The sequence below is a fragment of the Ahaetulla prasina genome, chromosome 1 (genome assembly GCF_028640845.1).
Source record: "Ahaetulla prasina isolate Xishuangbanna chromosome 1, ASM2864084v1, whole genome shotgun sequence".
In the NCBI taxonomy this organism is placed as follows: Eukaryota; Metazoa; Chordata; class Lepidosauria; order Squamata; family Colubridae; genus Ahaetulla; species Ahaetulla prasina.
The window spans coordinates 266238694-266251511 of NC_080539.1; the positions used below are offsets into that span (position 1 = coordinate 266238694).

General features: G+C 38.3%; 1 protein-coding gene across 1 annotated transcript in view; it reads left to right on the forward strand.

Annotated features, from left to right (window-relative positions):
* Positions 1–12818, forward strand: part of KCNQ1 (potassium voltage-gated channel subfamily Q member 1) — a 456225-nt gene that overhangs the window by 202064 nt on the left and 241343 nt on the right. The window lies entirely within an intron of this gene.

The window sequence follows — 12818 nt, forward strand, 5'->3', positions numbered from 1 at the left end:
GAAGGATTGGGGGTGACACAATAGCTCTCTTCTAATACATGAGGGGTTGTCACAGAGAAGAGAGAGTTGACTTATTCTCCAAAGCACTTGAGGGCAGGGCAAGAAGTAATGGATGGAAGATCATTAAAGGGAGATCTAACCTTGAGCTAAGGAGAAATTTCTTGACCCTGAGAAATAATCAGTGAGATAGCTTGCCTCCAGAAGTATGTGGATGCTCCATCATTGGATGTTTTCAAGAAGAGATTGGACAATCATTTCTCTTGAATAGTAGAATTCTCAAGCAGGGGATAGCACTAGACCTCCAAGGTCCCTTCCAAACCCTGTTATTCTTTGTTCTAACAAGGAATCTTCACATCTTCACTATAAACATGATGCCTTGGGTGGGAAGTCTTCCAGAGTAGAAGCTTGTTCCAAATGGTCTTGAATCTGTTAAGGAACTATCATTTATGAGCTGCAGTGGCGCAGTGGTTAGAATGCAGTACTGCAGGCTACTTCTGCTGACCGCTGGCTGACTGCAGTTTGGCAGCTCAAATCTCACCAAGCTCAAGGTTGACTCAGTCTTCCATCCTTCCAAGATCGGTAAAACGAGGACCCAGATTGTTGGGGGCAATATGCTGACTCTGTAAACCACTTAGTGAGGGCTGTAAAACACTGTGAAGTGATATATAAGTCTAAGTGCTATTGCTATAGAAACTGTAATAGAATTTATTTATTTATTTATTTATTTATTTATTATTTAAATTTATATACCGCCCTATCTCCCAAAGGACTCAGGGCGGTTCACAGGCATATAAAACATCAATATACAAAATTAAAATAATCTTTAAAAAACTTATTCCAATGCCCTATTATTAAAAATAAAAATATAAATATTAAAATCAATTTAAAACCCCTGTAAATTTAAAATCTAAGCCAGTCCTGCACAGATGAATAAGTGTGTCTTGAGCTCGCGACGGAAGGTTCGAAGGTCCGGAAGTTGACGGAGTCCTGGGGGGAGCTCGTTCCAGAGGGCGGGAGCCCCCACCGAGAAGGCCCTTCCCCTGGGCGCCGCCAGACGACACTGCCTAGCTGACGGCACCCTGAGGAGTCCCTCTCTGTGAGAGCGCACGGGTCGGTGAGAGGTATCTGGTCGCAGTAGGCGGTCCCGTAGATAACCCGGCCCTATGCCATGGAGCGCTTTAAAGGTGGTCACCAAAACCTTGAAGCGCACCCGGAAGGCCACAGGTAGCCAGTGCAGCCTGCGCAGGATGGGTGTTATGCGGGAGCATAACAGAGTTGGAAGGGACCTTGGAGGTCTTTAGTCCAAACCCCTGCTTAGGCAGGAAACCCTACACCACTTGAGACAAATGGTTATCCAATACCTTCTTAAAAACTTCCAGTGTTGGAGCACCCACCACTTCTGGAGGCAAATTGTTCCATTGATTAATTGTTCTCACTGTCAGAAAATTTCTCCTTAGTTCTAGGTTGGTTCTTTCCTTGCTTAGATTCCATCCTTTGCTCCTTATCTTGGCTTCAGTTGCTTTGGAGAATAGTTTGACACCCCCCTTCTTTGTGGCAGCCCCTAAGATATTGGATCACTGCTATCATGTCACCCCTAGTTCTTCTTTTCATTAAACAAGACATACCCAGTTCCTGCAACTGTTCTTCATTAATTTTGTCCTCCTTAAAATTAACAAGAAATACCTTAACCCATTCCCTTTCTCCTGTAAGCAATAAGTCATACCTGAAAACTGTCTTCCCTAGATTATTTAGCAGTTTTTTTCTGATGATAAGAAGACATTGTTTATTTGTTCTCTGAAATTTAAACATTATGATGATTTATTCTTCAGTTTTTAAAAAAATGGTTTCTTATGAATATTTGACAAAAATCCTCCTATTTTTAAATGCACTTTTTTGTAAAACTCTTGATAAAAATGTTCCTATTTGATTAATTCTGTGGGTGTGGGTATATGTCAAAACACCCCTTTTCTCTCTTATTTTTTTCAAAAAGATATTATTGGAATAGTGATGTTTTTTTAAAAAAAGTCTAGATTAGGTAGTGACAGTAAAATAAAGTGAAGAGAACCCAGCTCTACTAAGCATAAATAGATAACTTTAGGGGGAAAATTAGTAATAAGTTCTCCTTTCTTCTGCTTTTGTTTTACCAACCATTGGCTACAAGCTAAATACTTATAATTTACATTGAACGTTTAAGATTACTGCTGGTAGTATCTGAGTCCTACTCAGGTACTCAGTCCTAAATCTGTCATTTTAATTGATTTTGTAACTTTTTTTCCTGGAGGAAAAAAAGGCTTAACTTTTTCTAAAACAAAAGCACTGAAGTGATCTGCAAGAGCCGACACAAAGGCAGACAGATCAATTCGGAGCTGAAACGGAAGTGACTCTATCAGAAGCTTGTGAACTTACTCAACACTTTGAAATCACATACAAAGATAAAAGTGACTCAACCATGAAGAGGTTTCTCATAAGATGAAAAGAAGAGTGAGCTTGGCAAATTACATTGTGTGGTATTTTCTTAATGAGATAAAATACTAGTCAGTAGGATAGTGATTTGGGAATAAAAAACTCAAGACAAAAATGCAAGATAGTCAATGTGTGCTTCAGAACTTTGACCCCTGCATTGCCTACAACAGGTACATCAGATGCCCGCCTTCTGCTCTGAATCAAGTTCAAAGCAGATAAATGCAGCCTTCTGTTTCACGGAAGCAAACAGTTTTGCACAGTAGAAATGCAGAATGGCCAGTCCTTATGGCTGAAGCCAAAGCTTCTCTTTGTTCAGGTATGCTTAAAACCTTGTCGTGAAGCCACCTGCCTCTTTTGCAGAATAGTTTTCAAAGTATTAAAGAACTCTACTGATGAAGAAATGGCATATATTTATTAGTTTTTATATACTTACTGTTAATTAATTATCTTAACTGCCGTTTGAAAGTCTGTAGAGATTCTCAGTCATCCAGGTCATGGTTGTCCCAAAGGTGCTTTTTCAGGAGGCAACTGGACCTTTCTTGCTTTTTTCTTTGAAGACGTTTCGCTTCTCATCCAAGAAGCTTCTTCAGCTCCGTGAATGGGGAAAACATCATGAAATGTTACATGACAGCAACTTGATGCAGCAAGTTTGACTCCCGTGTTCTGTAGTTTGGAAGCAATACCTTTGCTGCCTGCTAGAAAGATATTGTGGGATCCTTGGTGCTCTCTGACTTTGCTTGTTTTGCAGACATCTCATTACCAAACTAAGTAACATCCTCAGTGCTAGTAGGGAGAGGGGTTTGTTGTCCCTACTAGCACTGATGTTACCTAGTTTGTAAGAAAAGAACCAAGCTCAGAGTGCGCCAAGGATTCTGCAGTTCAACCCTGAGCTACAAATACTCTCTTCTATTGATAAAAAAATGATTCTTCGACAGGGAGAGATTTTCTAGGAAAGCTTTTCTTTCAGATCTTAACAACCCAACAGTTTCATAATAGGAGGCATGGATACTAAGTCATTCATTCAATGCCTTAAATTACCATCTGATAAGATGTTGATTGATGACTGTATGAATACCTATTAATACAATCATCATAGGATCCCTGAAGCTTTCGCTAGTAAGCAACCTAGCTGGCACATTTTACAGCAGTTGCATCTTCCAGGCAGTTTCTAATGAAAGCGCCGGAGAGTGCATTGCAGTAATCAAGACAAGATTAAGAGCATGGCGTGGATAATCATGTGCCACACCAGTAAGACATGGATAATTATCATTAAATCTGACTAGGTCGGGAAGGGACACAGCTGACATAGTTGACATAATTGTGTAAAAGCACTCCTTACCACAGACACAGCTTGTGAATCCAGTGACAGCTGAAGATTAAGGAGTATTCCCAAAGGCAAACCTGCTCTTTCAGGGGGGATTGCAGTGATTTCCCAAACAGCTTGAACCTCAGTTGCTGGGTTTAGCTTTCTATCTATCAAATGTGCTTCCTTTGATTTAGATATAACTTTTTCTCTCTCATCTAGTTACTGAACTTAAACAGTATTCAAGCCTCCTTTGAATCTATATATATATAAAAGCGAAAACCACTCAGGTATTAATCATGAAATCTCCAGAACCGTAAAGCCTACAAACTTGAAATTTCCTACGTATGCTCCTCTTGGCTTCTAGGTGCTCACTAAGAAAGGATTTTTCGAAATGACTATCAGAGCATTAGTATTTCCTATATTATTATTAACACACTCTGATGCTAAGGAGTTCTATTCCCCCTCCCCACCTGAAAAGAAATCTGTTCTAAATGCAGAACACAAGCAGAGGAGTTTCAGTTTCAGTTTTACTTTCACAGCAGAAAGCAGCTTTAATACAGAACACTTGAGCTAAGCCACGCCCAGCTTCCTTCCTGTCTCCTTCTTGCTCACACAGCCCTCTGATGCTAAGGAATTCTACTGTCCCCCCCCCCACCTCAAAAGAAATCTGTTCCAAATGCAAAACACAAGCAGAGGAGAGGAGTTTCACTTTCAGTTTTACTTTCACAGCAGCATGCAGCTTTACTACAGAACAGTTGAGCTAAGCCACGCCCAGACTCCTTCCTGTCTCATTCTTGCTCACACAGCAAATACTGTTTGAGTTTCCAACACCACTCAACTCTCTCACACACTGACAGGATGCTAGCCAGATGAATACCGATGGATGATGTAGGCTGGGACATTCTACTCCTCCTCCCCCTCTGTTCCAACTGCCAGTTGCATTATATTAACATACTCTAATGCTACAGAGTTACACATTCTACATTAAGTTTCAGGCTGTAAGTGTCAATTTATCAAGTCCAAGCACAAAATTTCGTAGCAAAGCACGGGCGTCCAGCTAGTGGGGTAATAAGGACTAATACAGCGGTTCTCAACCTGTGGGTCGTGACCCTGTTGGGGGTCGAATGACGATTTGCCAGGAGTCGCCTAAGACCATCGGAAATATGGGAAGTATACTTGCGAGTCGAAGAATCGCGCTCCAATGGTTGACTCCACAAGCCAGCTGCAGGCTCTTCAAATCACTAGCCGAATTCAGCTTCAGGCACAATGAATTAAAAAAGAGAGAAATCTTTGCTCTGATGTCTCCCTCTCAAGCCAGTCACTCCCAATCGCTAGCCTAATCTGGCTTCAGGCGCGATAAACTTAATAGGGGAGGAGTCTCCGCTTTAATGCCTCCGTCCTCAAGGCAATCGCAAGCAGTTCAGATCGCTAGCCAATACGGCTTCAGGCGCAATAAATTCAAAACGAAAATAATTTTACGGTTGGGGTCACCACATCGTGGGGAATTGTATTAAAGGGGTCGCCACATCATGGGAATTGTATTAAAGGGGTCGCAGCACTATAAAGGTTGAGAACCACTGGACTAATAGATACATCTAGACAACTAGTGTCTTCCATCTGAAACTGTTTGAAAAAGATCCTGGAAATCAATATGATTCAGAAGTATTTGGAGGTGAAGGATCACCATCGTATTTATCACTTTTTTTTTACAGGGACAGAATATTTGAGATTGACATAAAACTATATACATTTCCAAGATTAATCATGGGGCCTGTCTTGTCCTGCCTAATTTAATGAGGCAGGCGAGGCACAGGCCGAGTAAACAGATGGTGGCCCTCATCTCCCTACATTCCCTGTCTGTTTTCAAGTATGTGGGAAAAAGGACAAAACAGATATCCCAGCAGATATGCAGCTGCCAGTAGTGGGAAGGTTGGTTCTGAAGCTTATTGGGGGATCATTAAAATCAAAGGTTTATCTCAGTAGAAGAACATAACAACAATAACTCACACCTGCTCCTGTCTGAAGGTATATCTATCCACAGCCACATTCATCCCAGCTCCCTTTCTTCCCTATCATAAAACGGCAGGGTTCATTAAAGTCTTGATTAATTTGTTTTTTTCAAGGCAATAAAAGATGTTTCTCCTTTCATTTTAAGGTAGCACTACCCCTTGATTTCCAATAGCAGTATAATCACTGTCTTGTAATTCAGAGAAAAAGCTTTTGAAAATGGATAGCGAAAAATGTATAAAAGAAATACACAAAGGCTTAGAGATTAGTAATAAATAATAAGAATATAGTGTGGTCATGGAGACCCTGAAAAACAAGTTTCTCTCTGGAGGAAGACATATCTTTGAGAAGCTATTTCTAAAAACAATTCCACACTGAAGCTAAAAGAGCTTGGTTAGTGAAAAGCAGACAAGAGAGAAATACTTTGAAGAGCTTGCTTCATAGAACTAGAGATCTGTTTTAGATCGTTTTATATTTTAATGTTGCGATCAGTGTGCAACAAAATTTTGCCTCATAGTAGCAGGGAAATTCTGTGATTAAGCGGGTTATTTATGTAGCAGAATTGAAATTTATCTTTTGTCAATGGCATTGACATTTAGAAAAAAATGTTTTTCTAAAAACAGATGCATAGGATTATACTGTTATTTTCTGAAGGTAAAATTATTCATCTGCTTATGCTTTTAAAGAGTTTTTAAATAAGGTAGTCTTCAACTTATGACAACAATTGGGACCAGAACTTCTATTGTTAAGTGATATGGTTGTTAAATAAATGACGTCCAATTTTAGGAATGTTTTTGTTGTAGTTGTTAAGTTAATCATGCAATTCTTAAGCCAAAATCAATTTATGATTCAGTGTTTATAATTGATTTTCTTATCCCTTGTGTCATATAAATTGCACATATACATTTGAAATTAACTTAACCAGCAATGCATTTTTAAAATAAGTATTTGATATAAATGAAAGGCGCAGAAACAGGAGTTGTTCTGGATTTTTAAACATCTTTTCTATAAACATTGTTAAGGTTTTTACATTTCAGATTTTTAAAACACTCTGTGGTAGACATTTGTGTATCGAACTCTCCATGACTACCACCAAGATTATATTCTATGTTTTTTAAAAAATAGTAAAGGCTCCTTTAATTTGAGCTTAACTCTTCATGACCTCATGGACATATTAATATAATTTTCTTGGCAACAGAATAGCAGTGTTAGTCATTGTCTTCTCTGGGGATGTTTCTTTGATTTCCCAGTCTGTCCCACAGCCCTAGAATTTCCTGGTCTTTCATCCAAATACTAACCAAGATCAACTACACTTAATTTTTTAAGATCAGTGCAATAAAAGCACCTCAAACACATTAAAACAGCAATGTCTGTTGAGAATGGGACAGTATGCTTCTACAGATATTTATATGTACATTATCTGGCAACTATGAATCCCACTATGTGTATCTGAAAGGAAGCCTCATCAGATATCATACTAAGATTTATTAGCTTTTAAAATTACATGAGTTTCTTTGTTGTTACGTAGAATAGAACAGAACAACAGAATATTGTCACTTTGAATGTACACTAATTGGCATACATTAAAATGAAATTACGTTGCATACAGTGGTGGGATTCAGCCAGTTCGCACCTATTCGGGAGAACCGGTTGTTAACTTTCTAAGCAGTTCGGAGAACTGGTTGTTGGAAGATATCTTATTTTGTTTTTTTCCACTTTACAGGGCTAATCCTGTAAGGAAGGCAGGAAGGAAACATTCTGGTGTTGTTTCTAGCCTAATCTTTATTGCCCTGCTTACAGAAACTGCCTCTCTGGTTAACCCTTATTATATTGTAACAGCTAAGGCAAAGCGCCCATTGATGTGAGTGACATTGAGTTGGCCACGCTCACACAGTCACATGACCATCAAGCCACGCCTACCGAGCTGGTCATTAGGGCAGACAACCGGTTGTTAAATTATTTGAATCCCACCACTGATTGCATACAGCTCTCAAAGGGTCTCCTCCTCTAAAATAAACATAAACCTGACAAGACAAGACAAATAAATACAAAATTATGCATGTACCCACTTATATTATATGACATAGAGAAGCAACACAGTCTAGTTCGGATATATACATGTAGCAGGTGCAATCAAAGATACACAAAATCTTTGTGAAGTTTAAAGGTGAAGTTTAAAAATACTGAGGAGACCCATGGGAGGGGGGGTTTCTAATGATAGGATTGCTTTTGGCAGGGAACTTCAGAATGGAGAAATTTCTACTTGTTCTGCTGTGCCCCAAGGCCAAAAAAGTTTATCCACCCCCCAAAAATATTCCATATCTTCAGTGTAGATCAGGGGCATATAGGACAGGGAGGAGAAAGTCAACAAGACGGGAAATCTGTGATACTGGATTTCACTCATAGGTTAGCATAAAACACACTTTGCAATAAAGTTTGTGAAGAAACTTTTCTGTACGGATAGTCCTTGACTTATGACCATAATTGAGCCCAACATTTTTGTTACTAAGCGAAACTGTTGGTAAGTGAGTTTTATGACCTTTCTTGCTGCAGTTAAGTAAATCAATGGCATTGTTAAATTAGTAACATGGTTAGACTCCCTCTGTTGCAGTAGAATAAAGCATTAACGTCGAACCTCAACTTTTTACTTTTCCATAATATAAACTAGCTATTTCTATATCAACAAATCAATCTAATCACTAAAATCCAAAATCAAAGTTTCATTTTTTTTTTCATCTCAAGTCCAGAAGCTGTCTTCATCTAGCAACAAAAATACTTATATTCTTTTCTTTGATCAAAAGGGTCAATTAAGCCATCTCTGCCAACTCCATTAGCGTCTATAGCCATTCGTCCATGGTGGGAATCGAAATGTCCAACCATTTTTGTGCATACAGTAGTCTTGCTGCCATCAACATATATACACTGAAGTTTATTTCTGAATCAGTGTGCAAAAGCTCTGATTATAATTCCTCTCAGTGTGTTTAAACTAGTCCTTAAAAATATCTATCTAATTTGTGCACTGTAATATAGATTCAGAACACAACCTAACTCTCCACATCTTTACTTTATTGTGTATCCTTTCCTGGCATAGCCACAGGAAACAATCAGGTCATGGCTAGGGACGTTTCTGTCCTAGGAAGAAAGAGTAAGTTGTGTCTTTTTAATTTTTTGTAAGGAAATGTATTAGACCCATAGTTAATTAAACTAGATTAACAGCAACTCTTCAATCACTGATTCATTTAGCTTTATCGTTATGTGATTCAGATAAGCCAGGCTGTGGGGGAGGGGGGAGGAAGGGAGAGAATGCATAAGAGCACCAAAAACAGAGAAAGAGAAAAAAATGCTTTATTCCACTCTGATAGGCACAAAAGTATTCCACTGAGGTCTAGACACTTTGGCAAATGGTCTAACAGGTTTGGTTGTGCTTCTGTTGCCAGCACCTGTGTGGGTGTTACAAGCCTGTGAGAGTTTTTCACTTACCCATATATTACTGTGCTTTTTTTAATTGTTTTAACACTTTGCTGCCCAGATAAGATAAGTCTGCAATTGATGGGAAAATAGCAAAGTATGCAGAAGAGGCAGTTGTGATCTGCGCAGTGTCAACAAATAGTAGTAAAGTCAATTTTAGGGCCTCAAGTTCAGAGTGCTTGTTTTTATAACTTACTGTCAAAAACAGAATCATTAACCAAAAACTATGATGTGTCCCACCAGGAATCAGCAAACCCAGAAGAGGAAGAAGTAAAGATTTGTGTACTCAAGTGTAGCATAGAAAACCATTTGGACACATTCATGTAGCCTTCGGAAACCAGGCTCTAGATGAAGGAATCCTTTACCTTGTAAGATGAACTCCTTATAAGAAGGAGTTGATCATTATATCCTCTTGATTTCAACGATTTTAAAAACAGGTCTACCTCTGTGCTGACTTCTGGCCTGTTTGAAGAGAACAAACATCAGTTTGTGTATGCATAAATCTTTCTCAACCCATTCTTACATTTTGTACTGTTGCTATTGACTAATATTTGGTCTGGTGATTAAGGCATCTGGCTAGAAACCAAAAGACTGTAAGTTCTGGTCCCACTGATCTTGAAACACTGCACCAATTCTTCTGGAGAAGATTCTTTTCTGCCTTATCCTCTCCAGTGCTGGCCATTGTACTTCCAGACTGACTAGCTTCTGCAGTGCACACCGAAGCCTCTCAGCCTGGAAGACCTTCTAAACATGCCCGGAAGCCTGAAGGCTGAGGCAGCTTTGTGACACACTATGGGCTTGTTCTCAGATTGTGCCAGAGCTATTTAGACAGGAAGACCTTCAATGTGTGAAACTTTTGGTGCGTACTCTGGAGGAGAGAAGCAATGTTATTCAGCACAGTAGACTGCTTACCAAAATGTGATGAGCAGTCTAGACCAGGGGTCTGCAACCTTGGCAACTTGCGCTGGCTGAGGAATTCTGGGAGTTGAAGTCCACAAGTCGTAAAGTTGCCAAGGTTGCAGACCCCTGGTCTAGACCACCTCTCAGCTTTACCCCATAGTACAAGTTCTCTGGGTTAGGCTGAAATGGTTTCTACAATAGTGAAGCAAGCAAAACGAGAGAAACATGTTGTTTTCCAGTGCCGCTTTGAATTGGTACTTCATTTGAACCTTCATCAAAGTTAAGAAGTCTTTTAATACTTTGTACTTGTAAATATATATTTTTTTTAAATAGCAGTCTCTTGGGGCCAAAACAAATGAATCTTCTAGATTGTTGATACACTTCTAGTTTTGTTCTCAATCTTAGCTAGGCTTGCTAAATTCTATGCAGGGTCCTTGCTGTTCTCTGAGCTTGGTTGTTTTCAGAGAGCACCAAGCACCCCTCATTTCAACTCTGAGCTTACAAATATTTTCCTTTATTGATGTTCTTTGCAACCTGGCAGAGTTGAACATAGCAAAATTCCTGTGGCATCTATTTTTTTTTTTTGCATTGAACTTTATTGACCTCATCTGGAACAAAAGGCTGCATCTGATACTTTAGTTACAGGTATATTACATGTAACTTTACTGTCATAAAAGACTTGCCAGTTTTCTTTTGGATGAAAAATAAACTCTATGAAGTATGTCATGGGCAAGATGCCATATTTTTATGTTAGCGCTCTCCACACTGTTGGCCTATTTATCTACAAAATATCTTCCCAAATTATTTTCATGAGGGCTATTTTGCACATGTATTAAATCAGTGCACATATATCTTGCCTGCATATGCGAGTCCCATCTGAATCTTATGGTAGAATCTTAATAATTTATTCAGGAACAAATTGTAACCATTAGGAGATTTTTATATTACTTCTATGTAAACAAAGGATCCAGTTTTTAACATTTCAAATACCAGATTTTCATAATCTCTACTTCCTGATGAATCACAATGGCAATAGGAAACTGCATTCATTAGAAAACTAGTATTTTTCTTGAGCGTATCCTGCAAGTGTTTCTCTTTGCTATAAGATTATGTATATATTTCATTGAATTGAATGAGATTTTTGAAACTACTGTCCATTTCTAGAGGATACAAAGAGGCTACATAAGGGAGGATAAAAGCAGATATAATAAATTAAGCTGGTATGGCTTTCTCTTTTGACCTTCCGATCCTTTTCTGTATCTTGCCAATCAGTAACTATGATTAAGAGGCAAGTGGGAAGAATCTAAGTCACAAATAAGGAATCTAACTTACTGGCATAGTATTTGTGGTATATTGGGGGCTGTGGAGTGCCTTTGTGCATTAGACATTTAGAAAGCTTATCTCTTGAAGTTTGCTCACAGAGAAATGCCTTTCAAACTACCTGCATTTCTTCATGAAGGGTTTTTCTCATTGCCTGAATCTGTTAAGCCATTTCAGTCAGTTAGTCATTCATAGTGGATATATTTTAATCGTGAGCTATAGGCTTTGCAAAAGGGTGCATGATGCCAAACAGTCTAAACAGTTGCAGTTTAGCACTCTCAAAATTAGACCAACAGCATACAGTATCTTGAAATTGACAATGTGGGTTGGTTCAACTCATTATGCTGTAAATGTAATCTTTTTTCTTTCTTTCTTGGAACTCTGTTTGGAAAAATTGAACCTACTGTGGTACATCAGCTGTTTATAATCAAAGAAACATATGTTTAAAAGAGCTGCAGGCTCTTTATAAACTATGTGTGCAAATTACCTTTGGAATTGGTTATTACATACAGTTGCTGAGAACATTGCTTTGGATAATAGTACTGAATCATTGTTGTGAATTAATTACAATCTTTGATACATTAAGCTTCGCTTAAGTCAGTTAATCAAAGATGTATGCAAGTTATGCTGCCCAATGAGCCTACGGTAATTAATACTCATTGTTTCCTTTGTTCCCCTAGAAAGTGCTGCTTCTAAAATAGAACAGGACCTGGTTAACGAGTAATACAGAACTATTATTCCATCTTACACTTCTCTGCTCTTACTTCTATGCATATAAAATGCAATATTTGAACTGGCTAGGAAGCAATTTAACAAGGGGTTTATTTTCTTAGGAAGTGTATTGATTATTTATTCTTAAAAATATTACATAGTTTCCAAGAATAGCTTTTCTTGTGGGTTTTTTTTTCTTTCAGATGATCAATTTAATTTCTGTAATTCCAGGACATATACTGCTTTATCCATTTTTTAAATTTTATATTGTGAAAAAGTGCAAAGTTTGCTGATGTACAGAGGGAAACAAGAGAAGCTGTTTAGTACATGGCTGTTTGATTTTTCTTATTCTTATGTATCTCGTTTTGGAAAATGTTATATCAGCCCAGAACCACTGCTATATAGGCAGTGATGACTTTCCCAGAAGCAGGAGTTATAGCATTAAATGCCCATCTGAGCTCATTTTGTATGCAAAGATGTTGGAAAAGAAAATGGACATCCTGAACTTATATACGCATTACATGGGAATTAAAGTCTCTCTCTTGGAAGCATTTACTGATTCTCTCTGACATGTTTTTTTTTTTAAAATCCTGCTTTTTCTTTTCCGTTATTGTTTAACTTTATCTTCTTGTTTAAAGCGCGT